Source organism: Octopus bimaculoides, chromosome 5, assembly GCF_046866305.1.
Source record: "Octopus bimaculoides isolate indiv1 chromosome 5, ASM4686630v1, whole genome shotgun sequence".
Lineage (NCBI taxonomy): Eukaryota > Metazoa > Mollusca > Cephalopoda > Octopoda > Octopodidae > Octopus > Octopus bimaculoides.
In genome coordinates this window covers 43,514,362-43,517,397 of record NC_142932.1, presented here as the reverse complement: position 1 = coordinate 43,517,397, position 3,036 = coordinate 43,514,362, and the positions used below count along the sequence as shown (strand labels likewise).

Genomic DNA, 3,036 nt, shown 5'->3' with positions numbered 1-3,036 from the left:
GTGTGTGTGTGTGTGAAGAAGAAAGAATATAAATTAAAAATTCTCACACACCCGCCATATTTTCAAACAAATACTAAATAAAATCAGCAAATCTATCAAACCATCCTATCCATGTCTTATGTTACACCTCACCATTTCTTTCCCACCACCACACAAATTACTTCTATAGAGATTTTGCTGCAAAGTCCAGTCTCAAAACCACCAACAAAGGGAGAAGGAAGAAACAGTGGGAGCGAGTAACAAGATATAGATACAATATACCTCAATAATGTCTTTTCGACCCTCTCTTCCAGCTATCAATACAACCCTGCCCTCCGTTATTTCAAAGCTCTCACAACACGCTTTACTTTACACAGTTCTATTATAGCATATCAATGAAGACAGACACTAAACAGCCTGAATAAATTATCAGCTCATCCTACCCCCACCCCACCCATCAGCCTCTAACCATCATGCAATGTTAGACTAATGGCACCAGCTTGGCACCAATGAAGACTAGCACTTTGGTTTTTTTGTCTTGCTTTTTTATTAGTTTTTTTTTTTTTTACGAATTGAGGAACTTTCTAAACCAATTCCTTCACACCAACTTGTTTCTTTAAATTTAATTCCAACTGTCACTTGTATTCAAACATGCATGCATTTACATGTGTGTGGCAGCATGCATGGTGTGTGAATCAGTGAATCATCATCATCATCATTTAATGCCATGTCTATATATATATATATATATATATATATATATATATATATATATAAAAATATATAATTGTCATTATGAATGTGCATCATGTTTTATGTCTGTACATATATCTGTACATTTTATATATATATATATATATATATATGCATACATTCTTGTATATATGTATCCACACACATACACATAAATATATATATATATGTGTGTGTGTGTGTGTGTGTGTATCTGTATGTGCATATATGTTTACATATTTGTGCATACACACAAACACACTCATATATATATAATAGTCGCACGAGATAATGTGGATAAGAAAGTTAATCTTGTTTCCCTGAATGTATTAGCACAAGCAGTATTAACAGCATCTGCAGGAATGCTGCTGGTGGTAGTGATGGTTGTAGTAGTAGTAGCAGCAGCAGCAGGTGTTGTTGTTGTTGTTGTTGGTGTGTGGGGAGATGGTGGCGGCGGCGGCAAGAGGTACCGGTGGTTTTGCTGTAGTTATGTTTTTATTCATTACTTAATAATTTTACTGATGACCAAACTTATTATTATAACCATAAATGAAACAAACCTTCAGCCTTATTCAAAAATATTTTGTAATTTAGACCCTGGCTCAAGTCTTAAGTTTCAAAAACCATTGTCTATTTATTTATTTATTTATTTATTTATTATTTCATTCTGAAATCACTCTTTTATAGAATTGTCTAAAAAAAACTGCAGGCATGACTGTGTGGTTATGATGTCATTTTGCAATCATATGGTTTTGAGTTCAGTCCCAGTGCACAGTACCATGGACAAGTACCTTCTACTATAGCCTTTGGCTAATCAATTTGATGGATGGGAACTGTTTGGAAGCCCTTTGTATATATACATACAAGCATACATAAAACACACACACGTCAAGATCACCAGCCCTCTTTCACACGCACATAGTACTCTCTTACACACACGCGCACCTTCGTTTTGGGATCACTACTACTTTGTTATCTACCCTTCTTCTTAGCTCTCCTGTGTGACCCTTCTGTCCGGCATTCGCCATGATAGATCACTAGCCACTACACAGATTTTTTTCTCTCCTTGTTTCTTTTTGTGTTCCTTTCTGTGGAAGAGCGTAGGCTCCTTGAAACGTTAAAGACATTTTCACTTCCCGAGCATTATACTAATACATCTGTTTGTTTTCTACACCACCTGTCTTCATCTTTTGTTTTTTTTTGTGAATTCTCCCTATATATATATGTATATATATGTGTGTGTGTGTGTGTGTTTATATCTATATATATACGTATTTATGTCTGTATATATTTATATATATATATATATCTATATATATATAGCTGAGTTTGTGAGTGTGCGTGTATGTGTATCCAATTCATACATTTACACAATTCCAAATTTCTTGAATAAAACAATCAGAATTAATATTCTAAATACCATAACCTAGGTAACTGCGTCATTTTTTCCTTCAAAATCAATCACAGTTACCAATAAAATCCATTAAACTGCGCAAAATAACATTTCCCCCCTCTAATAAAACCTAAATTTCCTCTTCCTACGACCTTTACAAATCCTTTCAACTCCTACTTTCTCTTATGAACGTTTAAGAACGATAACTCTTACTTTCTCTTATGCATACAATGTCATAGATTAAACTTTTGTTTTAGTTACGCTGTATGTAAACAAACAGGTTTGTTTTTCGAAGCGCTGAAATGTATGGTAGTACAAGTAGAAAGATAGATTTTATTCAACGCATAGATACTGAACAGTATACATATAAGGGATAAAATCCTTTTTTTCTTTTTAAAAGCATCTATTACACTATTTTCCTTTTGTTTCTTGACTCCCGTAAGGCGTCTCAGAACATGCACGCTTTAGTTTGACCGACAGGACAACACATTGCAAAATTACTGAACTTCATTACAAATGTGGGTAATTTTTCAGATTAACACCCGCACGATTTTCACTAGGGTGTTAGGGTTAGGGTTTTAGGGTTACGGTTAGGGAGTAGTCTTCAAGTTTAGGGATAAAAAAAAAGTAAATAAAAATAAATCACACACGTGATTTGATTGAAGTTAACTGAGAGATCGAAAATGCCTTGTGGAAGACCGGAATATTTTTATTTACTTTTTTTTACCTCCCTAAACTTGAAGATTACCTTATTTTCATCTTATCTACACGAATTTCTATGGCGGAATTCAACCCCAAAAGAAAAAAACATTCGTTTATTTTTTGGCTGTCATTTCTGACGTTTATAATGTTGAGTAGGTTAATTTCTAGAACTGCATGCTGACCCTTCAATAAATATCTAGTATCTGTTGAATTTCATTATCATTTCCATC

At 33.9% G+C, this 3,036-nt stretch overlaps 1 long non-coding RNA gene across 1 annotated transcript in view; it reads left to right on the top strand.

Moving 5' to 3' along the window:
• Positions 1-2,159: 2,159 nt before the first annotated feature.
• Positions 2,160-3,036, top strand: part of LOC149135470 (uncharacterized) — a 15,583-nt gene continuing 14,706 nt past the window's right edge. The window contains exon 1 of the long non-coding RNA XR_016241787.1: positions 2,160-3,036. This exon is cut by the window's right edge and continues 138 nt beyond it. This is a non-coding gene — a long non-coding RNA (uncharacterized LOC149135470).